This window comes from Anopheles arabiensis, chromosome 2 (genome assembly GCF_016920715.1).
Source record: "Anopheles arabiensis isolate DONGOLA chromosome 2, AaraD3, whole genome shotgun sequence".
NCBI lineage: Eukaryota > Metazoa > Arthropoda > Insecta > Diptera > Culicidae > Anopheles > Anopheles arabiensis.
The window spans coordinates 22,500,155-22,527,096 of NC_053517.1; the positions used below are offsets into that span (position 1 = coordinate 22,500,155).

General features: G+C 45.4%; 1 protein-coding gene across 1 annotated transcript in view; it reads right to left on the reverse strand.

The window, feature by feature from the left end:
• Positions 1 to 24,876, reverse strand: part of LOC120908651 — a 62,857-nt gene extending 37,981 nt beyond the window's left edge. Inside the window, exon 1 of the mRNA XM_040319873.1 lies at positions 24,455 to 24,876. The gene's annotated coding sequence lies outside the window, so the exon portion shown is untranslated. The remainder of the gene's footprint in view (positions 1 to 24,454) is intronic.
• Between the last annotated feature and the right edge of the window lie 2,066 nt (positions 24,877 to 26,942).

The following is a 26,942-nucleotide window of genomic DNA, read 5'->3' on the forward strand; positions in this document are numbered from 1 at the left end:
GAAGATCATTTAGGCCAAGTTTAGCCGCAAGCAAGCGCGATCGGCAATGAATGGAGCGTCGTAGGAACGCGTCGTGACGCTTAGGATCGCGCACACACACGAACAAAGGAAAACAAAGAGTGCTGAGTGTTGAGTTTTTCTTCCGCCGGTTGGGTTCGTTTTGTCGTGGCTGGGGGTGAGGTGGCCGCGAGTGGTGTACTGTTCTTGAGCGGTCACATTTTGCACGCATCACTCATCACTCGATCCTCGCCGACGGTTGTTTGCAAGCGCGTTGCGTATACGCACCGAGTACGCGCGCGCGTCGGGTGATTTGGCTTTTTGTTTCCTCCGCTCGGTTGAGATGTTGCCAGAGCAAGCTGAACGTTAAATGTCAGTGAGAAGTTGTGCGCGGATGTGGAGATGTGGTCTTTATCGGAGATCGTTGTACATTAAATGGGTTTGCGTACAGCTTTATTTATGAGCAGCGTGAACATGTGCGTAGGATGATGTATTAATTTCTGAAGCATGTAAAGAAGATAAAGAACGTTGCTTTGCAACGCGTGTTTTTGTGAGGAATAATCGTTTGTTGCGAAAGATGGTGGAACAGATCAAATGATAGACTACAAAAAAACGTTCGTATAAAAAACGTGATAGCAGGCATCGGAAGAATTTATGAAGAATTGAAGATCAATTGAATCTATTCAATCGAAGGTCTATTTCAGTGTTTTAATGACAATTTAGATTAAAACAAAAAAGGTTATCAAATCAATATTCGAGTGGAGTTGCATCAAAAATAGCTAGGTGATACTAAGAAGAACATATTTTGTTTATTACTTCCAAATTCCACAACAAATTGAAATGTGGTTACTTGTCGTCTATCATCTCAATCCTCTGTAGCTCGGCATGGCGGTCGTCGCGTATGCGAAACTAGAACCATCCCACCAACAACCAAACAGCGCTCTAGATCTCGAAAACCGCCAGTGGCGCACATTTCGGTGGCAGCTGACGCCAGATCTCGTCCATCTTCGCCCCGTCAGTTCGTCTGTCAAACCGTTAGCCAGCTCCAAAAAGTCATTCCTGGGGTATGATTGTTTCTTCCGCACACCCTACGACGCCACCATCAACACACATACAGAAAGAGCGACCGGTACCGTTCACAGGCACCCGCCAGGTGTTGATTAATAGCCTTTGTCTTTGGCCGTTGTTGTACGCCCGTCGGGGGTAGGTTTCGACGAGAAAGAGTGTGAGCCGTCACCGTTTGAAACATCTCGCGGCAAATGACGACCACGCACCACCACGGTGACGGTGACGGTTGATGAGAAAGATCGACGCGTGTTTTGTTGCGTTGTTGGGAACGTTAGGGAGGTTTGAAAATTTGATTCCACCGCAGAAAGCAACCAAGTGCCTGCGACGGAGTGTTTGTGAGCATGACTGCGGTGGTTTTACGCCAGTAGTTACTGGAGCGGATGGCACGGTTTTCCTTTGTTTGTTTGATGGGAACTAAATACGTTCCACGAACTGAGCGTACTGCGGAAAGTTTGCAATTGCTATGCAGTCGAGCAATAAAGTGTTTATTTTAGCGGCAAATGCGATGCAATTGCAAGCAAAACGATGCCGTTCTTAGGAATGACAAATAAGGAAAGCGCTGCTGGAACTGCTCGGTTTTCCATACAAGCGACGGTAATGGGGACGATAAATTGTCGGATTTAGTGGGGACCAACTGTGTCGCAGATCTACTTTGTTTGCTTTTGTTCAATGCTTTAGAACTATTTGCAGGTATCGATAGTTCGTACTTCTGAGCTACTGCTTGCCATAAAACATTCAACAAAGCGACTTTTATTTACTCATCGATTGGAACCTTCTTTTGAAGCGGAAGAGTCACAAACGAAACGAAGATTTATGCACCAGGAGATCAGTCCATTTTGCACCTCATCCAGTGTCATAAACTGTGCTGCTAGTTTAAATTTATATCCTTCCAGTGTGCGGACGGGATGAGGATCTCTTCACAACTCAAACCACAAACAACAGGTGTCGACAGGCAAGATAAACACATTCCAGAGACAGTTAGTATCTCTTTCTCTCTATCTGTTTATAGCATTTTCATTCTTTCTCGTTTTTCTCAATCAAAACGAAGGACGACCGGGTGTTGTTCAGAATTACGATATAACGTCAACGAGAAGAAACTCTTCCCGCTTTAAACGAAATAAACCATGCTGTAATTGTGCAGCAGCAGCAGAAAAGATCAATGATCTCCGATGCTATGCTAGAAGCTCCCTCTTCCCGATACGATGGCACCCGCTCGCCCATCCCCCTCCAGTGTGCTGCATCAACGTCGCAGTAAGCAGGCAGCTATTTATAAAAATAATTTCACATAATACCCCTTCGTTCAGGGCAACAGCGAACCGTAGCGAACGAGGAGGACACGACGTTCGCTTGTTTTTTCTTCCACTCCATTTTGCAAACTCAGTGTAAATGGCGGTGGTGTAGTACGTCGTCGCTCCGTTCCACCACCCATGGCCAACTTCTATCGGCGCGTCAGCATCATCAGCACGGCCATCGGAACATCATCATCATCAGCAGCAGCAGCAACATCATTTGCCGTCCCAACGCCATGAACTGGCACGAGGATTTAGGCCATCGTTTGCGAGCGGGCGGAAAATTGCACACCGACCCACGATGGCTGCACTACGGCACGGCTAACGAAGGACCTTTGCGGAGTTTTCGGTACACACTCGGAGTTTCTGTCTCTCTGTGTGTGTGTTTGTGTACTTATATATTCTATCCATTGGCCATCGGCAGCATCAGTCTCGGGCCCGGGAGCTTACCATCGGACAAACTATTTGCCCGGCAGCAGCAACAGCAAACAGCGTCCCCACGCTTTTGTGCGATGTAACGAAAACGGGTGGTGCGCTGTTTCTGCGCGTAAAACATCGCGCGTACCGTACGCAAGGAGCGGCCGGATGGGAAGGACCGCTTAAAGGCGTAGCGCAAACAGGCCGCACAGTTAAGCCGCAAGAATGAGGCTACCATGGCGCGGTTAAACACTGCTGCCCGGCGGTGTTTGCGCTTGTCGAGCGAAGCTCATTAGAATTCGGCGAGCGAAGATTACGGATTTTGCATTATCCTGATGAAAACCCCGGCTGATGTGCGGTTCTGGTGGCCTGGCGCCAAAGATCAGCACAAGCCGTCGTAGCGGTGGCATCATTTTCAAAGTTCGTTAAGCGGGGAGGGGTTTGACGCTTTGCTCTTGTTTGCGTGCTCCGTCACCGTGAACAGAAGATTGAGAATTAATGATACACTATATTAGGCAACGGCTGATGGATGCTTCTTACGGCGATACACGCTACGATACCGCGTCACTTATTCTTCATCAACCAATTACGCGAAGATGACGTCGAAAAATGCGTTCCTTGCCCGTATTTCAACCCCCAGAGGCACAGCACAGAACAGTACAGAAGCTTTGAAGTTTGGTACTGACGTTGAATGTTGTGCAGTGCACGTCACCGACAACCTCGACGTACCAAGTCAGCAGTTTGATGTCGTAATCCATTCCCTTCGGAGGGTGTATTATTCATTCAGGGGAAGGAATACATTCTCGAGTAAGTCCCAAAATAGACACCAAATACGAAGGGCCAAAACAAACTTAAAATGATTGCTCGTGATACGTGTGGTACAGAGAGGGTGAGGGTCGGTTACGGCCGTATTGATATGCTCGTAACAACAATCAATATGTTTTGATGTTGACTCCAGAATGGTTGGCAATACTACAAAGATTGAAGAATTGTTGACATGCAATATTGAAATGATATTTACGGGAAGGAGCAATGGATTCTAAAGAACAAATCACTTTGACTCTTTTTCTAGTGCGTCGTTGGAATGTGACGCAGTATAAGCACAATTCCAAGGACTCGATCACGCTATCATGAACACCTGAACATGAAGCGCGCTACTCGAATTCCATAATATGTATTCCTTGGAAATTACTAACCGTAACTGATGTCTCAGGGCGCAGGTGATTGCATTCAATCACCCCAAAAAACAAAGAAAAACGCCTGATCCTATTAAATCGAAATACTCCCGAAAGGATGACGTTTCGCATAACGATCGGTGATGGTTTGTTGTTTTTCGTGATTTATTTGCTTCCCACATTCGTATTGCTGTTTCGTGGTAGATAAAACCAGGAAACAAATATCATCATTGTTGGAGAGGGTAGTAAAAAGCTCGAAACATAACGGAAACGATCTAATCGTGTGTCTTTTCGGCGCTCGAGTATAGTTATGTTTGATTTTTTTCTCTAGTGGATAAGGAAAAAACCAATTATTATGTCACTGATCTTGGACAAATACATTCAGCTCAATGCGCCCCAGTCGGTCTGTGTACGAACGACTCTCACGAGTCTTCATAAAACCCTGTAATGATTTTTCTTCACGCTCTCTGTGTTACACAGTGGAAGGCAACAATAAAAAAATGGAGCAAAAAACGGTCCGTTTGTATATTTGGTGCTATTTTTAGCCTGCCGCACGGTATCGTAGCGCGAACGAACGAAACGCCAAAACAATCATATTTTATCGTTGCCGATTTTCCCGCGCGCGTTTGAGCTTTTCTCACGAAAAACGACTCAGCAAAGACACTCTTCCGTTTCCGAGTCTGATCGTACCGAACAACGTCGAAATGGGTTTTTGTGGTAGAGCGCTTTTTTTTCTTTCTCTACCACAATCTTGTGAGAGGGTAAAAGAAAGAAAAACAGTTGAAAAAACCAGAGGAAAACAAAGAATGGGGAAGGTGATCGTAGGAGAATAATAAATATGGGTCTGAATCACTGTAATGGATGATACGGTATGATACGGAAAGGAAGAAAGAGGGTCGTGCGAAAAGAAAAAAAACAAACATACACACACACGCAATAAAACGCCCAAATTAATACCAATCTAGTAGAGAGGTATTCGAGCGGATGATGAACGGATCTCGAACAGCAAAAATGAAACCACACGCAAAAAGCTTATCGGATTGTGGGGCTCCCGTGTTATAAACCAAAAGGCATGGAACAGTACGGTTACACCGAAAAGGTTGCGTTTGGTGGGTAGTTTCCCAATGTGAGAAAATTGGCCCAAAAAACAACGATAAAGATTTACGAGTTGCTTATAACGCAATGTGTTTTGACACTAAACTATCTTAAGACATATTTGTCTCAACAAAGCATGAGTCATGTACGCAGGAAATAACAGTGAAGTTTGTGTTGCAACATAAATTGAGCTATGTACCTAATTTTGTTCAACAAAATGTGTACATTAAGGTGCTTGGCTTCATGGTTAGCATACTGTACAGCCATTGTTTTCAAAACCGCCTAAAAGTAGGCAATGTCATTACAAAAGCTACCTTGTAACCATGCAACGATGATCATGTTACCGTGTTTGAGACAGAGGCAAACGAAACGCCCTGAAAAGCTGCTTAGTTTATTTAACCAGCTCCCTTAATGGCACGAAAGGGAGCTACCACGCTTGGGAGCGAGCTTACCCAATGACAGTTCATTCGTTGCTCGGCTGTCCGACAATCTCCAAGGATAGCATCATCCGTTGCTTCGGATGTGGTTAGCAAAGTTTGCCGATTTTTGTAAAACCTTCTGCATTCTCCCAGCTGCATGCAGCTGCAGCCACACTGCCCTGCAATGGTAGCATACAAATTACCCACTAACTATGAGTAATGACTATGGGTTCAATTAGTGGTGACCCGTCGGGAGGGTTTTTCCTTCAGCTTCTCTCACACCTTCTCTCAAAAACTGCAAGTAGAAAGAAGCAGTAGTGGTTGTAAAAAAAATGATGCGAAAAAGCTTGTAGAAAAGTAGATTGCAGTCCAGCGCGGTGGTTGCGCTGTAAAAAGCTAAAATGGTCTCACACAGCCTGACAGTAAGGAATGTTAGGACGTGATGGGGTTGTACAAAAGAGTAACCGTGCTGATGCTCTGTGGTTGCCATTTGCTCGGTGACTGAGTTAGTTGCTTTTTTTTCTTGCACAAAACGTATCCCATACATGTGTATCTGTGTCTGTGCCGCTAGAAGTGTGTGAGAGTGTGCGCATCATTCCTATCAAGATTCGCCGACCCGATCCTGATGAGACTGTCCGCACAGGACATAAATCATTCTGATAAAACAGCTTGATTTTTTTCCGAGCAAGCTTTGTTGCTGGCTTTTCTTTCGCTACCCTTTCACTGGTGCCATCTTGTTTTGCGCTTTTCTCTCGCAGCGGCAACAAAGAAGCGAGTCCGGACGGGCCCCGGAAGTGACGAATAATTATCACAAAATCTAATAAGCACCATTGCGATGCGGTCCGTCCGGCATGAAGTGTTGATGAATGGGGCTGGTGCGCCTTTTGTGCGGCATGTGCGGCATCGCACGTGCTGAATGGTGCTCATTAGGGTATATTTTATGGTGGTGCAAATACATGAACAGACACAGCAAGCTATCTACAATGATGGTCTGCCCTACTTAGATGGTTGCATCTGAAAAGAGCATTCAAATCACTGCAGTAAGTTGGACAGTTTCGTTTCACCGTCAATGGGAGTACCGCTGCTGTGTAGCATGTTGCAAATTGGATGTGTACGTGTTTGTGTGTGTGAGAGTGTTTTTTTTATCTTAACTGCACTTGCAGCCACGGGACGCAGGCAACACAGTCCGGAAACATCATTGACCACGAAGCATTTGACCGGAATAACGTGTATATGTGTCAACGATCTCGTGCCGTATGCAATATCATCTCCATTCCCCCATCCCGGGTTTGGGTGCGTTGAAATGTGGAACGCTTTCGATGAGTGTCCTGGATTCGATTGCCACCTCCCACCCTAGGGACAAGCTCATTTGGAGCGTGCTCTAGAAAAGAAGGAAGCTGTGCACTGTCGATTGCAATTCCTGTTTCCTCCAGTTTAGCCCCATGCCCCTGGTATGCCGGCTCGGGAAATACGATCAAGGTTAGGTATTGCAGGGTGGTGGTAGTTTCCGGTCAGTGGTGTTTGTCGCAAACGTTCGCTTACTGCCAGGATGGAGCATGTGGATCGATGGTTTATTAGCTTGTATGGCACTGTCAATCCCTGGCGTTACGGTTCTCATTATTACCACGCGGATATACATGACGCTTTCCACGGATTGATTAAGAACCGTAAGCATCGTATCCTTTTGCGATGGTGACCTCAAACATGTGACCGGAGCAGTGCGAGCGTGTCATTAACCGACCAACCGACCAGCAGAGTGATCCTTTTCATTTAGCGACCAACGGGTGCTTTTGGGTGCAATAAACTGATACGGTGCCTTTTGGGTTGTAAAGTATCGTGCAATTTCCGTTTTAATGAGATTTGGAGTAGTCGACCTTCTGCACAATGAGCTGTTTTTTTGTTTTTCATTCCGTTAAGCTCGTCGTTAAGATTAGCTTGTGAGGTTTATAAAATTCAGAGAATGATCTTTCTCGCTCTTAGCTCTTGTGTTGGGGTTTGCTTCGGTTAGTTTAGATTGGAGATTAAAACAATTATATAAAGAGGGTTTAGTTAGTGTGTGAACTACGGAGCACCTTGGCTGCTCAACAACAGCCATCTAAAATAACATCTAAAATATCTACTAATCGTCAATTAAAATGCAATGCAACAACACCTTTTTCCTTCATCAGTACCCAAAGTACTGAAAGTACCCATTCCAGGTGCAACGTATTTCAGCTCAAAAGCTGCATCCTTCCATGTTATCATATTTCAACCACCTACACTGGTACAGTATCGATAAGTGAATCAGTGGTTGTGGTGAGTTGTTTACTAGTGTCAGTGATGGCAGTTTGATAGTAGTCGCAACGGCACCACATGGCAACTAGTTTGCTGTCGTCAATTATGTAAATTGTGCTATCCATTAAAGCTCCAATCGATACAGCAAAGCCACTGACCACAGAAGTGGGACGCATAGCAGAGCCTAGCACAAATAGCAATCACTGGAAGTAAGGATAATGTTACTAATGGTTTTAATTGGGCAAGCCAATATAAACGATCCTTGTTGGCGGTGGCATCGAGAGAGCCTGTTGATGCATGGATGTATATTTAATATAATTTACAGCGGAACAAATTGAAATTGCATATTGAAATACATCAAACGAAGCTTCAAACAGTTCGCTGTAAATGAAGGATCATAATCGAGCCGGTTTCGTTATGAACTCCAAACAGTAATTCCTGATAAATGATCTCATTTTTTTTAACATTGACTATATTTAGCTCATGTAACTGTAACCTTCTCATCATTCCAACAACGAGGAGCACATTTTCACCCTTTCTCCATCCAGCTCAACTCTACATTAACAATCCACACACAGCACCAACCATCCTCACACACGCGTCGCTAAGTGAAGCCGTGCGCTTGTAAGGATTAAATTAAAGATTACATACACATCCAACCCGGATTTCATCTCCCCCGCCACCTGCGGGGCAAGGGAGCAACTCTCGTAGCCTCGTTTTGCAAGCACGTGTTTCAAAACGGTTCCCTAATACATCTACGCCCTGCCTAGAGTCACAGACCCTTGGAGCCCCTGGCCTTTGTTTCCGGGACGGAGTGAACCATTTCCCTCGCAATCACGCCACATTATCGCCGCTGGTGGTGCGTTGTTTGGGTGTATTTTTATCATGTTCACCCACCTATCGGGGTAGAAATCAAACCACCCCTCCACCATCAACCCCGGCGCGTGCATACGCGTGTGTCTGTTTGCCGATGCGTAGAACCAATTTTCTCTGGGCGCATTCCGACGCCACGGAAAACATTCCAGGGCGCATCGGGTTGTGAGCGGTCGTGCCTGGTACACGTGTGCGCGATGATTTCACGGTTGGCGATGGGGGTTAGGGGAAGAGCTGCCACCGCCATCGTCATCGGGCTTGTCTGTCGCCCTGAGTTTTTCACACGCCGATACGCCGGCCGGGAAGTTTGCTTGCGCCGTATAAAGTTTCGATTGAGCTTTCAGGCAAAAGGCCACCCTCACGAGCGTAGAAGGGAAAGCGCTTAGAAGCACATGCGACTCCCAGCGGGAGGCCGATTGTTTGCTGGAAGTGCAGTAGTAGCAGCAGCAGCAGCAGCAGCCGGGAGCACCCAATAATTGGTTTGTGCGAAACTCGACCTCGAGCCATTTTGTCCCGGATCGAGGGTGGGATGGAGAAAATGAGGTAAATTCCTGGGTGCAGGTTGGAATACTCTGTGTGCTCTTGTTTGATTGCATGTGGGTGATGCGTTTGTTTGCGCCTGTACGAGCACGCACAGTGGCCACAGACGGGGTGATAGCCCCTTTCCCCTTCCATATTCACCCTGATTGTTGGATGCTAAGAATAGCATTAAAACATGACGCTTCAAGTGTTTAGGGTGGCGAGTGTACAGACACATGTTTTAGAACAATTACTGTGAGCCTGAAAGGGTGGATCTTGATTAGGGTTTTGGTTTTGTCTATCACGCAGCCAATTATGGAAATCAGTTCAACGCGTTGGCTGTAAAGCTATTTCGTTTGCGACAGTGCAAGATTTGCATTATAACAGCGAGCAGAAATTCCTTTAGACACAATTTTAAAACAAAGAACATTCAAATACTTCTTTACCGAGAATTTGAGTTATGTAGAAGCCGAGCGAGATTGTTCGATTACGCTCCGATTGTAGGCATAACGATTAATTCGTCCAATATTTACCTAACGATTTACAGCAGCCCAAATTCAATCGTTCCTTTCTCCAAATATCTGTCACAGCATTTATTGAGCTTTCGTAACAAATTCTCCTCCACCCCTGTTGCATAAAACCCATTACACCATTATGCCACCGGAACTGTTTATGTCCTCAAATCCCCCATTAAATCACCCACGGCATGGAAAGGAAAGTAAATCAGGCCTATTTTGTGCGTGCGATCGTTTGGACGATGACGCACACAGCACATGATTGTATGATAACGCTCCCTCCCTCCCCCCCCCCCTTTGCTCCGTCGCCACAAACACAATGTAATGAAACGGAGGAATTTTCCGCTAAACGCAAACGTTCTGCGGTATGTTTTCATTGTGCTGCTAGAGATGTTTCATTTTCCGGGCGGTGGGAATGTTGCCCCATTGTAAAGGCGGGGCTTGGTCGCAACACAAGACAGGCGGACGGGGTTTCTCGGATCGCTTTTAATCAATATTGATGGATGCATAAATTGCGATCTGTACGATAAGACGGAACGATGACGGTTTCCGCTACAGCCTGCGTAACGACGATGGCTCGGTAATCGTTTCGGTGCGGTTTAGTGCATGCTTTGTCTGTTGGCATTATGTACATCTGTTAAGCATGACGCAATATTAATAATAATTTTGAAGCAAATTTACAAAAAAGATTGATAGTAAAAACCCGTTTCAGTAATCTAGAAATCCGTATCGTAATTATCTTAAACAATTTAATCTGTTTCTATTCAGCACCACTAAGAGAAAAATTACCCTCAAAACCACACTTCTCACCCGGCATACGGGTGAGAATTAAATGCAACCCGTTTCAGTTTCATCTTTCCACTTCCAATCGCACTTTGTGTTTTTCCTTTCTTTTCCTCCAACCGAATGTACGGTTTTTCTGCAATCTCGGGCAAACCTTTAACCAACGGCAAATTCCCCGGTAGGAAGGAAATGAAATAAATGTCGGCGTTATTTGAAGTGATGCCCTTGATTAATCGTGCGGTACATTGGTGGTTGGAAATTGATTTTCTTGCATGCCAAGTACACCAACCGTGTGCCAAGTGGGCAGTGCAAGGAATGGAGATCTTCGATTGCTTTTGGCCGCAACGTAGCAAGCACCATCATCAGACAACTGCACTGTGAAGGAGTTTAGTGTTGGTTAAAAGCAACATATTTTGTAGGAAATAATAACTTTCAGAAAGTTTGCAATTATTATATGATTTGCACTCTTTTACTATCTTACTTATCTCCTCGCCAAAGTCTTCAAACATTGGATTTCCCCACAAATTAGGGAAACACAAGTCTTCGGCGCGTAATTTCAAGATGAACTCACCTACGCAGTAGCTATTTCAAGAACCACAACAAAAAAACTGCGCACATGTGACCATTCCGTGCCGTGTATTCTTTACACGCGTGCGACAAAGGTGTGGTAGTGGGGAGGTGTGACTGGAAAGAAATGCTTCCCCTAAACAACACCGGAGAGGCAAGAATCAGGAAACAAGTTTGGGCGTTTTGTGGGCCCGATTGACCAACCGATTGACGCAATTTTGTGCCGACCCGCAAAGAGCGACCGATCGCTTTCGGCCGGCTTAATGACTCACGCCGCAAAGGAAAGGTGTCAGAGAAGAGCAACTTCAAACACAAGACAGACAAAGTGTGCGGAGAATGTGGATAATTTAGTGAAACATTGAAGCTTCATTATCTTTAAAACAACGTTTAGAAGCTGATTCTGTTTTAGTTTCAAAGAATCATAAAGAAAAAATATCAATAATTAGCTAAATCGATCAATCTTGATGATAAAAGCTAACGAACTTTAGTGCCTCCGAAACCTTCCGATGCTTCCACCGGAATGTGGACCCTGCACGAGCCAAAACCGTGCCTCGTTAAGCTCAACCTCCAGGCGAGTCATGTGACTTTGGGTTCGTCTTTCCCTGCCGCTTTCGTTCCGGGAGAACGCGCGCCTGGAAGAACAGGTTTCGTTCCTTCTTCCCAGCAGGTTTTACGGTTAAGGGGTCAACGTCGGACGAATTTTTGGTGGACGGATTTCGTATGCCGTCTTTCCCATGCAAAAAAAACCCCGCGGCACACCTACCACACACACCCAACCAGGGGATTGGTCCGAGTGGCGAATGACGCTCGCAGACCCCGGCCACAGTCACATGACTTCGCTGCGATTGGGGCAACTGGTTGGTGTGAAGCACAGCACGAACCATTAAGCTGGATCACATGATTTCGACCGCGAGGGAATCCGATCCGCGATGAGTCACCGTGGAATCGAACGGAGGGAACGCATCACCAATGTCATCGTTCGGTGTGAAGCATAACGATCCACCACCCGTGCACGGGTGAGACAGCAAACCGGTCCGTCCGATAGGGTGGACGAGAGCTTTCGGTTGAATGTGATGAATAAATTGATTGTAAAAATGGTATTATTATTATTCTTCTTCGCTCTTCTCCCGTCGATCATTTACGGCGTGCCAAAAATATCCGATCGATTGGTACGATCCGCTGCGAGAGGCACGTGTAAGCTATTTGGTGGGGGGAGTCGTAGTCAGAGGGATTGTCAATATCATTATCTTCTGCGTGGTCTCGTCCCGTGGTCTCGCTGCATAAATGCATATCATTTCAAAACCGACGGCTTGATGGTGGGAAATTGAGAATAACGTTTCAGGGGGGGGGGGGGGGAGGGGGTGATTGGGAATTTATGATGATCACTTTGGGCCACCGGAGCTTAACCTAAAATGGAAAGGGAACTATATCGATGCAAATCTTCTTCGTAAAATTGAATCCGTTTGCTTTGTTTTGTTTCCGGGCAATATGTTATTCTTATGGTCATTAAGGGTACATGTTTTTGCATTTAAAATCAAGATTTAAAACAATTCAGTAGATGCTTACAGATGACTCAAACTCAAACAAACTCCTTTTGAACATTTCCATTATATTAGATCAACAGTACTGCCAAAATACAAACCGAAAAACAAAGCTCTATGATCTTTTTACCATCTATCCGATGTTAAATGGTATGAATAATGAATAATTTCGAATAACCCAAAGGCATTTAACACCATCAAGATAATGTTTGCATTTCGGGTTCACTGTTTTCTCTTTGCAAACACTTTTAAGAAATATTATTGAGTAAGGTAAGTAAGTTTCGCAGGGTGATCAATCCAAAATGACGCAATAACAAGGTTGAAAAATCATTTCCTGTTCAATTTCAATGTATTATTTTAATAAATTCGCGCTTCCGTTGGAAAGATTAGATGAAAGACCGAAAAACTTATCCTCTTATATTACTGCACAAATATCTCTATTTTGTGTATTTTGTTCACTGGCCTCACAGAAACAACCCAACTCACAGCAATAAAATAGTTTTACAAACAATATATTTACCATAATGTTCAATGCAAAGAATCCACTCCATTTTATGTTTACAATAATTGATAAAGATATTCTTAGCTCAAGCTTTTTGACGTAAAAGCGGCACCCAAGTTCATGCTGTACCTCACATCACCCAAACAAACCGCGCTGGTTAACTAATTGTGCACTTAGAAGTGTCTGACGCTTTCTGACTACCTCTCCACATTCAATTTCTTCAGCCAGCCACAGGCATGACGTGCTCCGGCCGACACAAGACTGACTCGACTGATCGGCTGATTCAACAAGGTATTTTTTTTTTATTCTTCCACGAAACTCCCTTCGCAAATGTTTATCTACTCCCATCTGACAACGTTCACAATGCCTAACCATTGATAAATAGTGCTACAAACTCCGAACAAGCAATGTTCACCACCATCATCATTTCCGCTCCGCAGTGATGCGTACGGGGTGCTGCAAAAACATAAACCACCCACCGCATGGTTGCGCTGCATCTGGCTTTCATCAAAGGATTGACAGCGTGGTCGTACAAAAATTGAAGTACCCAGAGTACAGCAGCCAGTCCGACGGGCCGGTGCTGGAGTCGGGCGCTAAAGCATGCGTATATTTCATGCTTCGGCGAGCGGCACGAGTCAATTAGATGCTAATTTGTTTATTTACGCAAAGATTTGCAGCATTTGCACATCTGCCGCAAGGCCGGCTGTGGTGCGGTGGGCGGAACAATTTGTCTGATTTTTGTATATTTCGCACCGGTGATGATGATGATATGCGCACCAAGCACCCCTACCGCCCGTTAGCCTCCCCTTGCTTCCTCCACCCCTTCACACCTTCGCATGGAAGGATGCTGGGGGGTAGTTATTTTAAGCCACAACTACCTGGGTTGGAATTTCCATACCCATTTAGGCACTTCAAAGCGAGGGTTTAATTTAACTTCATGACTCATAGATTTTGATGGCAGCATGTGCGAGAGAGTTTCGAGGTAATGGGCAATCTGGGGAGAAATTTAAACACCACTTCACTACCAGTTGGGCCAGACTTTCTTGGGCGATCGGATGAAAGGTAATCGTGAAGTTGTGATGTTGAAGTAGCGCAAGATGTAATTGAGTTTGCTTTAAATTGATAACTTCTCCAAACAGAGCTAACCATCAAAGTGGAACACTAGAGAGGTTTCAAATTTCCACAATTTTTACTCTACTCCACAATACGTGCTTTACTATACCATGAAGGCCAGCTTGGTCACATCGAGCATCGCCCGGTACAATAATTCAACCATCTTCAAAGTCCCCCGTCCGATCATTTCATTCCTACCGACACACGAAACGATCTCGCACCGTTCGTCCATACTCTCGGTAACCTTCCCTGTTGACTAATGAAGTGCGAACAAAGTCAACGCTGTTGGCGTTATCCGACCCGTGCAACTCTCCATCCAGCAAGAGGGAAGAAGACGGACAAAAAAAACGCGTCACGTATCGCCCATCCCACGAGCCTTCCAATCGTCGAGCGACGAGAAAAAGCGCCCCCAAGGTTCGGGGAGGCGAAAAGTGTGAAAATTTAACTTTTCATCAAATTCATCCAACCAATCGCAAACTTCTGCTGCGGCGGTAGGTACGGGGGTTTGAACGGGGAGCAACGAAAGGACAAGGAAACGATTGATTTGTGGCGGCGACGTTGTGTGAATCTTGGCAAAGTTAAATAAACTGTGAATAAATTTGTGGCTATATTATGTTATTCTTTCCATCGTTGTGTTGTTTTTTTTTTCGTTGAATATTCCGAATTCCTGCCAACTGGTCTGGGGCTGAATATTGGTAAATAAGCAAACTAATTTGGACCGGTTTCTTTCGCATTCGAGGACGCTCTTGAGGTCGGTGGAAAGTGATAGCGAAATTATGGTTTCTCTTATTAACAGCCGCATGCGCGTGGTAGCAGAATGTTTGAATGTATTGTTGAATGTTTTAAATTTTTGAAATATATTTTCAATTTTCCCTGTAAAATAGGATAACTGAAAGCTATTGTAAGGCAACAGTGTTACAAAAACTGTTCTGACGCAAGCTGCAATTGCATTTTGCGCAAGATCTTTCTTGTGCTCAAAGTTTTAAACCAATAGAAAACGGATTTTATTGAAAAGAAACACTGAGTCATAGTTGTTACTAGTAGCTTGAAACCACAAGTTTCTACTATATCACATCCACAAATCACAGACAGTTGCAGGTATGATGATAACATGTTTGCTATGACCATTTTAGTAGTTTTTAAATTAGTCCATTCACCCATCGGAACCAGTGACATTTACCGACCAATCACCATCACCTAACCTTAAAGACGGTAAAGCAAGCGACAAACGGCAAATTACCCAAAACAAAAACTAGGTTACCTTGCCATCCCGCACCCATTCGGTTTGCGAAATCACACGACCCTCGGGAAGCGTGATCCAGCGGTCATCCGTAAATGGAAATTTGTCATTCGATCACAACCGCCCTCACTTGCTCACAGGATTTAAGGCCGGCTGTGTGGTGTTCGCCATGCACAGTGTTCGCCTGCATCCCGTGCAGCCGGGACAAGCGTAATGCTACGCACGTAAAGCCATAAATCAGTTTACTGCCAGCGTGCGCTTCGCGCATGATCACCCCCCGAAGTGTTTCGGGACTTGCTTTCTCACGCCACGCTCGGTACACACTCTCTCAAACTAACACTGCAAAAGAAACAAAAACCAATCGTGTACATGGTTTAAATGGATTACAACAGCTCCACGGTAGCATTCATCATACGATTGCACCACAATCCCAGGTGGGTCGAAGAAATAAATCTTGTTGGTTGCTTCGCGCATCCTTGCGATCAGAATTTCCCATCGGAAGTAGAGCGGGGAGAGCGCGCACACACACACACACACACACACACACATTCGAAAAACACAGACCCATTTTCTATCCGGTCATTAGGCCGAAATGGCGTCACGGTGAATGAGAGTTAGCCGTCCACCCCAAACCATGTTCCCCAAAAAGAAAGGCCGCATAATGAAATTGGCTACCGATTGCGCAGATTTTCCAGATCGTTAGCGTGTTTTTTTTGTTATTCGCTTGTTTTCACAAGGGTGTTTCCGGCCGCACACACGCACACGCACTACCCGTGTCATCGGGTGTCGCCCGTCCGTGGGTAAATCCTTCGTGACACCCTCCAGCTCATATTTATAAATAAACTTTGCTATTTATTTTGCTGGGCGCGGAACGATCAACAGCAATTTCCGTTCTCTTCGTGGTGGTTTTGTTTGTGCGTGCTCCTCACTCAACCGTCGATGGACACTTTCGCTCTTCCAGATTTGGGGCCTGAAGGGGTCACCGAGTGTACAGCCAATATAGACGCACCATTCATTGCACAATTTGCACAATGTTTTAACTGTTTTTTTTTGGTTCGTTTCTTGCCTTCCAATATCGCTAATATCAACAAAGGGAGAGGAAAAAACGCCGATAAGCTGCCCAGTAGCGCGAGTAAGTGGCCCGCGCTGGGTAAACAAACCGGAAAGCTGGTGGAGGAGGTGGAGAACAACAACAAAAAATTACGTTCATTTATGCAAACTCACCCTCCCTCCCTGTACGATCAGCCTATCAGCGGCCTAGGGTGATAGACCGGAACTCACGCAATAGCCCGTTGCCGGGCTTGTTTACACACAACACCTCGATCGAACCATTCCGTTTCACCATTTGAATTCCACCGGCCAAACCCTTCCGGCTGCGGCGTTGAACCCCTTGCGAAGGTGAACGAAGCAAATCGAAGATGGCACTGGCCGTCAACCAGCTCGATTGGGCGTGTGAGGGGCGATCGGGGCAGGTTGGAAGAAACACGGTAGCACTCGCGCTACGTTCATTCATGGAAAGATGTTGTGGGTTGTCGTCGGCGATTGTTTTTAGCATCATGACGCCTGTAACGCACCCGAAAGTGTAATGCTACCCCCTCGTCCATCTGCTTCCGTTGGTGCCTGAACTGTGCAGTGATGGCGCACATTCGTCCACTGATGTCAGCTGTCAGCTATCGGGGTGCCGTTGTTTTTTTTTGCTCACTGTCACTCTTGCGTCTCAAACGGTCACAAATCATCGCGACGCGTTGGTGCAGCTGACGCTGATGTTTACTTTCGCATTCCCGATAAGAAGGGGGAGAGGGGGAGCAAAACATGTCCAGTTCCAGTGTTCCCGGCAAAGGCTTCAGTTAGCATCCTTTTTTGGGAAGGCAAGGGCTTCGCCAGAAAACGCCGGAGTAATGACGCATACAGGCGTGCATACGTCAGCTACAGCTCCAAAAGCTCGGCGCTGTTGACATTTGTAGCACCCGGAATCCGTGGTCGCGAAGGTCAACGTGAGACCGAACGTGCTATTGTACGTAGTGCGTGGGCCAAGAGTGGCTGGAATGTTGATAAACAGAAATCAATTCATTGGCACGACACCACACCATTGGTGGAGACGCAATGCTTTCTCATCGCATCAATTGAACGACAAATCGGGCCCAAGTCGGGTTGAATGAATCCTACCGGGTCGTGCGATAGTTTGGCAGTATTTTTGGCTTCAAAGTAAACTCGTTTATGGTATGACGGGGATGCATGACGTACTCGCAGCGGCACAGAGATGAACCAAAAATAACAATTAGCACTCGTATGCCAGTAGGCGACATTTTGGTGGGGACGACATCCATTTATCAAGAAGCATGAGCATAAGATACTCGATAAGTACTTTGATTAACACCACTTGACGTAAAGAGGAAATTGGAAGTCAATTTGCTTTTGAAACTTTGGGAATTTCTTGGGAATTAATCATCCAGACATGTCATCTGAAGTTGGATAATTTGTTCGACTTTAGCACCCTTAAAGCGTAGCATCGGTGACTATCTTTCTCGAGTGAAGTGCAGTTATGACAGGACATGATGATGATGATGATGATGCGAATATTGCTCTGCATTCACTCGTCAACTCATTATCCTTTTCCGACCGTCAGCTTGGCATTCATTAGGTAGAGACCAACCTCAGGAAACCTCCCTAACACTCCTCCAACGGGGAATAAGAAAAATAATTGTTCATTTTCCCAGTTTGCCGCACACGGCCGCGTGCTTTTCCGTTTTCCGTGTCATCTGTCATATTTTTCATCCACATCGGTTCAGCAGCGTTTTATTTGCTCACTTTTGTTACCGCTGGGTGGTCGGATGTGTTTTTTCGGGCATTTTATTTCACACAGCAAGACAGAAACATGTGCCACTGTCTGTCATTCGCATTTGCGCTCATGCAAAGGGGGTCGAACATTTCAGCACGACACACTTTGGCACACGCTTATAAATAGACACTACAAATTGTAATAATTTCTTATCGCTTTAAGACAGTAAGCGATTTGTTTTTTTCAACGCTTGGGCCAATGGTGTAAATTGGATCTTTTCGTTGTAGAATGAAACACAAACAAGAGGTGCGCATTTATTCTGCCGTGGTGATACGATTTCAAGCCTCTCGGGGCTGTTTTACATAAATTGACACTTTCCGATTCAAGATCACGATTCTACAATCATCAGAGCTCCAGCAGTGCCTGCACAGATGGACAGCCTTGAGGATGCCTTGAGCAGACAGCTGGCTGGCAAATTAATTCAATCTTTCCAGCTGGCCTTTTTTTATATTCAGAACGACGACAGCAAACAACCAACCCGGTCGGTTTGCTAGCACTTGCACTTGTTATCAGTTTCGTTCGTTTCAATTTGCAGTACCGGGAAAGTGTAAATTAATTACCTCGCTCAGGCTCAATTAGGATTTAGAGACGGCCATTCGATTCCAGCGCAGGTTGCGCCGTGGGATGTGGTCCGGGATCGTGATCCGAGCGACCGCGTGATGATTTTGACTTTCAAGGTTTTCCCCGTGCTTGGCTGAATCACGCCGAGGAGTTCAAGGTCCAATCGTCCAATATCTTGCTGGGACGCGTGCCGGCTAAGGTTGGCTCGTAAATCTCACCGAACACCTACGGGGTATGCGCACTGCCGGTGGCGTTCGCTTTATTTGGTTAAGAGAAGAAATGCGCCAAGGAGTGGCGGGTTGCGGGCCAGTTAGTTGCCGGCCCGCCAGCCTGTCTGTGTCCTTGGTTATCACTAACCGGACGGGGTGAAAAGTTTTATTTGATAACTCTATTCCACACCTTTTCTAAAGGGGACAGGAGTGTAGAGGGCGGATTTAGTGACGATTTGTTACACCTTTCACATCGCGGCCAGCTCGCGACCTCTACGCCTTACCCGGTGCCAATTGACGCTCGAGAGAATGGAGCACTTTTCCGACAGAAGAAGGTAAAAGTTTTCCTCAGAAGCTATGGAGCAACCAAATCGATGAACTTGTGCCTTTGAAAGATGGTTTAACTTTTCTTTTACCATTCAATAAATCTCTCGTAGACAAAAATGAACATACACACATACATTTTAAGGTTTGAAGCTATTTTCTGTGCGCACAAAAAGACTTTCCCCAATTCTTCTATTAAAGAGAAAAACAAAAAACATTCACATAATAGAACACACCTTTTGCTTTCGGTCCGCTTTGTCCTACGATTTTCTCACCTGTCGTTGGGTTTGTGTGTCTGTGTATGTGCACGATGAAAATGGAGCCTGTCGGTGAAATTATTCACTTATCGTCGGTGTTCGGCAGCGACCGAAAATGGCACCTTTTTGGGGGTTTTTTGTCGTTCTGTCAAATCCTTATTTTTGTCGCAGATATTCTTCGTTTTGGTTAACCGCCGGGGAAGCGGGCCGTTTAAGAAGATTAGGAAATGAGCTTTTGAATGATTGATACTAAAAATAGCGTTGGAATCCTTTAAAGGACTCGTCGAGAAGTTATTCTTAGCTTTCTTGAGTGTGGTCTCGGGTTACGTGGAAGTCTTTCACAAACACCTTTTTTATCATTCTGGCTTTGCCTTTTATTTCATGTTGGGAAAAGGAAGCAGTAGGTTTCACCACAGACTCCGGCGCCTAGACATAGAAGCCCCCAGAAAAAGGGATTGAAAAGATTTTCTAAGAACGTCTCATGTTTTAAATATTTTTTGAAGCATTGCAGGTGCTTTTTACACCACAAGAAAGACAACTGTGTTGCACGTGTGTTGAAAGTATCATTCGGTGATTTCAACACTTACAACACTTCAACAGCAGTTAACTGTATTTTACTTGTCCTAAGACTAAGACTTGTACTAAGACATATCGAGCTCAATCATTTTAATTAATGATCTCTTTTGATGAATAAACTCACCATATTCATTCATATTTCAGATAAATGGTAATTTACTCCTGCCCCTTACGGTTCCATCAATCTTTTCGTGCTTACTGACCTTGAGCTCAGCTGATTGCTGCTGCCCAACCGTGCCATACAGCTGCCTACAACATTGCCAGTTTAGCGTCGACTCCACTAAATTTGGCCAGTCAACCAATTGGCACTCAAACTTGCTCGCCATTGTTTTGGCCATCCCCAGCAAGATACAAGATCTCACCCTCCGGCCATTGCTGTACCTTGTGCGCGTGTACAGCCAGATCCAGGCAGACCGATAGTGCGAGCGCACATAACTTTGCAACCACGCCTGCCTGAGGTAAATAGAAAAAAAAGAAACAAGAAGAAGAAAAAACACCCTGAAACTGCAACATGACAGCGCACTTTAAATAGCGCCCACTGGACGACCTTGGGCGAAGTTGCCCAAGCACTCCAGCAACACCGTCCAACATAACCATGGAGCCATCCTACCCCGCAGAAAAGGTAGTGTGATAGCAAACGAAAACGAAAACAAAAATATTAGTGCACCAGATTAGTTGCCCAGCTTCAATGCTCGAGATGCTTTAGATCGGCCTGCTTTAGTTCTGGTTCCTGAAAGAGCGAGCTTTTGAACCATCAGAGCCTGTCAATAGTTTGACATTTCTTTAGCCTGCATGACGTACGGCATCCATCAATGCGGCGGGGGGAAGCATTTGGAAGGCGACTCACTGCCACAGCCAGAGTAATTCAACAACGAACGTACGCGCAGTACACGACACTGTACACTGACTGATGGACAATCATTTCCCGTTTGTACAGGTTTGTGTGTAAGTGTATTTTGCGCAACAACAAACACAAAAAGCCGTAAGTGTTCTGCCGCTTAAGCCAACTCTTTCAAGCCAATTGATGGATGGATGTCAATCAGCTGTTGAGTTGTTTGAGGGTTGAGGGAAGCGAGCGAGAGAGCAGTATGGTTAAACCAGTTCTCACCGTACCCGGGCGTTCGATGATACATTGCGATTCAAAGTGCGAGGGATGCGAAGTTGAATGCTTACCCGACCCAAGTCAACAGCGTTCTGCGTGAATCGATTGCGATTGATCGGTTCGATCGGTACGACATAATTTATGATTGACTTCATTCGCTGTCGAACGCAACACTTGCCCCAGTAATGGAGACGTAAACGGCGATCATCTAAATCAAGGTTTCGGTGCGCAGGCCGTTTAACGTTTTTTTTATCACGCCATTCATCGCGGGATTCGATTAGCTAATTAAAGCGCAGATTAGTACCTTATCGTAACGTGGTTTGGTGATGCTATTTTAGTGTTGTTGTGTAGTTTGGATGGAAGTTTTTTCAGTTTAAACACACATACCACGTGCAATGTAAACAAATCGCCCTACCTGCACCACTGTGTGTGTGGTAAAAAATCCAGGTGTATCTTTTTGCCATCTACTCCCATTAATTAAACTTGCTGAGTTTCCCATACATCATCAATTTTGTTGCGTAAAAGTGCACCTGTACGACGCGTGTGCACGTACTACGATGCATTACACGGTGCACATTGTAGCACACATCGTGAGGGAAGGTGTGAAATTTGGGTCTCGGGGTGTGCATGTAAACGCACCTTACCAGTGGGTGAGAGCGTAGATTGGAAAATTCGTCCATCCGTACCTTATTCGTTCATTCACACCGTGGACTTCCGTCGTGACCGGCGCACCGTACGTGATCGAGTTAGGCAAATTAAAGCAACGAGCACTCTTTTTTTTTTTTTTTTTTAAAGAGCAAAAAATGATTGTGTTTATTCATACACTAGAATACATCGATTGATTCAGTTCAGTTGACGAAATCTTAACTAGGTTTCCTGCCTGGTGGTGTTTACGCTAGGGGTTTGAACTTACAGCTCAAGCTTTTCTTTTGTTTGAGGAAGAAAATGAATGTTTTCCTTAATAACAGCACAGAGTGGCTATGTAAATGAAGCGTTTAGCTACTGTGAGGATAAAATCCATAATGAAATTGATAGGAGAAGAATATTTACAAAAGCTTACTACACTAACTACCCTAGCTTAACCTAACTTAATTGCGAACTAGAGTACTAAAATAAGTTCCTTATACTATCCGAATCCGAATTTATACAGGTCTGTCGAAGTCGATCTAGGATATCCTGGATCTTCTCCGTTAAAATGGGCAAACCAGTTTGTGCATGCAGATCTGTGGTGGGGTACCGATTTGGAAAGTTCATTATTAATTTCAAAAACCTGTTTTGAATGGTTTGTAACGATTTAAAATTGGAATTTGAACATTTATGCCAAACGTTACATGCATAGGTTATCGATGGCAAAACAATCTGACTGTAAATAATCTTTTGTTTTCCAGTGACAAACTTGATTTGCGCTTGATGAGAGGGTATAGACTCTTTAGCATCCAGGTTGCCTTGACTTTGATGTTTTGGACATGATGTTTAAAACAGAGCCGCTGATCAAAAACTACACCTAGATATCGTGCGGTGCTTGTCCATGGAATGTTAATGGGACCCATTTTAATATTTCCAGCCTTACGCTCTATTGTGGAAGTTCTAGTGCCAGTTCTGTATGGGACTAATAGCATTTGAGTTTTGTTGGAGTTTATGTTAATTTTCCAGTCGTTCAGATACTTGACAAACGTGTCAAGGCCTCTCTGAAGTCCGGTACCAACGTGTCGTAAGGTCCTGCTTGAGCACAAGATGGCAGTGTCATCCGCGTACAAGGCCAGATCCGTGCCTGACCTCAGTGAAGGAACATCGGCCGTGTAGCAATTGTACAACAGAGGACCGATAACACTCCCCTGTGGTACACCCGCACAATTGGAATATGATTCGGATTTTTCCGAATTCACGTAAACAGCCGATGTTCGTTCACTGAGGTAGTTTTGGACCAAATGAACCAAGTAGGAAGGAAAACCCTGCAGTCTGAGTTTGTAAATGAGACCATTATGCCAAACGCTATCGAACGCCTTCTCCACGTCTAGAAGGGCTATGCCAGTGGATTTTCCACTTGTTTTGGCATTGCTAACAATCTGCATCACTCGCTGTAACTGCATGGCAGCCGACCGCTGCCTCCTGAACCCAAACTGTACGTCCGGTAGGATGTTGTTAGCAGACACGTGGGTCTCCAACCTCGTGTGAATTATCCTTTCGAATATTTTGCTAATGGCACTCAATAAAGAAATAGGACGATAACTCGATCCCGAGCATGGGTCCTTTCCAGGTTTCAGCACTGGCACTACTTTAGCAAGTTTCCACACTTTTGGAAAATATCCCAATTCAAGGCACCTGTTAAACACCAACGAGCACTCTCAAAAACGAAAACAGGCCACAGATAGGATGCCGTCAGCAAAGCTAGGCACAAAATCCACATTGTTTGCAAAATATGTCCCGAAATTGTTTTCGCTGGCGTGAGAGTTGTGCCGAATTTTACACAATTAAAATCAATTAAACGGAACGGTTCTGGTCAGGGCATCGTTCATCGTTCGGAAAGGGGATGGGGGGCAATAAAACGTGCCGGATTGGAAAATTGCACAGGAAATCACAAAATTGAGCAAAAGTGAAAACTAACAGCATGATCGAAACTTTGTCCGCGCCAACGAATAATAAATCATTACGATTAGACTGTAGAGCAAATTTCCCGCAGCTTAATTTTGGAAGAAAAAGTATTTGTAAGTATCTTGATGTTCCCAAAATATCTACATAAACCTCGTAATGTTGTGCGAGCAAAGTGGAAATATATATTTTCAACTGAAAACACTCCTAATCGTACACGTCCTCCTTCACATCCTTCCGGTCGATTAAGACCATTCGATGTGCCGCTGTACGGTTGGATTGATTTTACGGTTTAGTTTCGCACAAACTCTTAATTGCTTTCCCCCTGCCGGATGCTTTGCGGCGGAGAGTAATGGCTCGTATCGAAACCACAACGTACAAAACTATTCGTAAAAAAAGAACAAACTTGTCATCAAATAACGTCCACTGTATGCATCCGGCAATGAAATCTACAACCCTGGAGAGCTTCCTTCCCCGTCTTCATACAAAGGACCAGCTTTATTGCTATCGAGCATAGGTAACTACTACTCAAATGCTCTCGTTTCGCTGCAAAGAAGATCAGCATGACATCATGCTGCATAATGCGTTTTGCTTGTATACTGGTACTTACCCAGCTGCGGAGGAAGCCGGTAGAGGAAGCTGACACACGACACCACGACAAGGATGCAAAGGATTTTCGCGCGTAGGTGTGCGCTTACGGGTTTCACTTCCGTTCGCTTTCAAGCGGAAGCAAACGAAATGCACCGTACGTTCGCGGGCGGTTCCATTGTGAATATTTCTTTTTTTTGCTTCTTTCGTTCGTTTGCTTGCTTGTTAAAAAGTTAACTTTTCGGAGAAATATCTTCAAACAGGAGATGGTGTAATGTACGGCACACTACGATAAGCTTGCAGCAAATCCCCCACGGCACTGAGTGTTTTTATCTCCAAAGAAAGGATAATGCTTGGAAAACTTCTTTCAACGTGTGAGATACACTTCAACACATTCACTTTGCACGTGTAGCACTTTAACACTGTTTAACTGATAATAACACAAACATAGATATTATAATACATCTAAACCTCGTTAAAAAAACAGGAACACTTTAAACATTCTTCCACTGCCCAACACCAACGTTTGGTCAGGAAAACCGTTCCAACCGTACACAACCAAACTCTGCATCGATCTGTGCGAGCTCGGGCCAGTAACATTCTTAAGCAATTTCACACCTTCAGCCATCACGTTGCCAGGGACAACGCGGACTCGATTGCTGGGGACGTTGATTGCGGTTGGTGTTTCAATTTTTCCACCCCAAATGATGTTGCAACCAATCGCACCTACGCCTGTCCCGTATGCACAACATCACCCATGCCGAGCATAACGCAAGCCGGCACACACATACACACACTGTCCTATTCAGCGTTTAATATCCACCCCGTCGAGTGACATATTTCGGTCGTTCATTCCAGACCGGCGAGGAAAAATCCCATCCCGTCCTACACGGTGTGCGGTCACTATTTTTAGCCTGCACACACTTGCACCGGCCACTAAAAACTGTCGTTGGACCGGTACCGGACCCTAGGAAGAGCAGTGAATATCGTGAAAGGTTGTCGATGTTTCAAGGTGGAACCTCCCACAAAAAAAAACACACACACACACTCACAACCGTTCGGCTCGACCGTTCAACGATCAACGAAGCGCCAACAACGCAAGAGGTGTGCGCGGGAAGGTCACTTAAATTGGAAGAGTTTTCTCCCGTTTCGTCTGTGACCTCCTGCATCCTGAAGAGTGGAGGGGGGAGGCTGACCTCTGGCACGTCGGTTTTATCGGTTGCAAAAGTTTGTGAGCGTTCGGTGTGTGTGTGTGCTTGGTTTGGTGCGCCATCCGATCGAAGTTTGAGTGATTGATGAAGGTACTGGGCAACAAGCACCAGCGGCCATGGCAAAGTTTGATTGGATTTTGCATGCAAATGTGGTGCAAGTTTGGTCAGTGTGTGCAGGTTTATTTTTAGCTAGGCGCAAACACGAGTGAGATGCATTTTTTTGTTTGTTTTCTTGTGCTGCTGTTGAGCTGTACTGGTCAGCGCTTTGCGTGGTTGCGATAGCTGAAGCGGACAAAAGTCACATCGTTAAGCAAGCCGACCACGTTTTGCATACTCCCGTTGCATTCCGGAGGGGGGGGGGGGAGAGGAGCAGGGAGTGTGCATAAATATGCAAACATGCTCAACGTGCGCCGAAAAAAGCACGCAAAGCAGGCGAAAAGAACTGCCATAGAAGAGTGGTTTTTGTTTTCAAACAAAACCCAACCCCTCCCCCCTCTTTGCTCTTGACCAGCCTGCTCGCGCACAAGAAAACTCACTGTGAAGGTTACTGTGAGGGCTGGCTGTGGGGCCTACATTTGGAAGGCGCGCATCAGCGCAGTGGCCTTTATTTGTCGAATTTACCAACAAAACACACTCAGACATACAGACACGCGCACGCACAGATACGGCACTTGGTTGGGCAAGGTTGGTGGAAAAGGGGGATCAACACACACACACACATACACCCCTAGCAATCGAATAGATAATCTAAGCGGCCCCATTTCGCGATCACTGCTGGTAGGTTAACCGTTTGTTTATTTTTGGCACACTCATTCACTCGCAGCTCTCCCTTTCTCTCTCACACTGCCTCACGCACAACAGCTAGGCACGTTTATCACGAGCTGCAACGGTATTGCTGGAACTGCAGCAGCACACTCCCAGCAAACGCAAACCTAAATTCATCTGCCGCCACCAACAGTAAACTGGGCCGAACGAGTGACACTGCCCAGCTCAAGACAACAAAAACACCCTCACGAGTGTGTGCACGATTTCTTTAAAATTAATCGACAAAGCAGAGCAAACTCACTGCACGGGCAAGTCACAAGATGAACATATCTCACAGCTTCTCATCCTCTCATCTCACGCAGCCCAACACACTTGGAGCGACCGTTGAGAGCGCTCGCGCACGCGTTCGCTCTTTAACGCACACTATGCCGATGCAAAACCTTGCCCGGCCACGATCGTGTCACGATGTCCACAATCACGCGCTGATCTCCGCAAAAAAAAAAACAAAAACAAAAAACCACGCATCCAAAATGG